This window comes from Pyxicephalus adspersus, chromosome 5 (assembly GCF_032062135.1).
Source record: "Pyxicephalus adspersus chromosome 5, UCB_Pads_2.0, whole genome shotgun sequence".
In the NCBI taxonomy this organism is placed as follows: Eukaryota; Metazoa; Chordata; class Amphibia; order Anura; family Pyxicephalidae; genus Pyxicephalus; species Pyxicephalus adspersus.
In genome coordinates, this window is record NC_092862.1 from 5,102,911 (window position 1) to 5,103,354 (window position 444).

General features: G+C 44.1%; 1 protein-coding gene across 1 annotated transcript in view; it reads right to left on the reverse strand.

Moving 5' to 3' along the window:
* LOC140330467 (E3 ubiquitin/ISG15 ligase TRIM25-like) overlaps window positions 1–92 on the reverse strand; it is a 6,518-nt gene extending 6,426 nt beyond the window's left edge. Inside the window, exon 1 of the mRNA XM_072410604.1 lies at window positions 25–92. The gene's annotated coding sequence lies outside the window, so the exon portion shown is untranslated. The remainder of the gene's footprint in view (window positions 1–24) is intronic.
* Between the last annotated feature and the right edge of the window lie 352 nt (window positions 93–444).

Sequence of the window (444 nt, forward strand, 5' to 3'; positions counted from 1 at the left end):
CTTTCCCTGGAGATCTCTGCTCACCTCAGCCGATTGAATACCTCAGATAAATGCCCCCTCCTCAGAACTGTGATCTTCTGCTATCACCTCAGGCTCTTCCAGGAAGCTCTATGCCCTGGAGGCTGGAGTCACAGCGCCCTCTATGGAATACCCCCAAGATGTAAGGCAGCGGTGAGATCCTATTAAAGCCACGTGACTTCATATTTTCATGATGGGACCACAAAATAAAGGTGGCTCTGCCACCTGCTAGGACTTTGTGATTGTAGAAGTTGCACAGTGCTGAGGAAGGGGACATTTTTTTTCTGGGGCAATTTTCCTACTGAGATCAGGTGAGCAAAGTTCCCCAGAACTATTCCAACATTCATAAAATCTTCCTTTATGTTAATGTCATTTATTAATTCAGTCAAATTATCAGGTATTATACAGTCAACACATACAAATGCA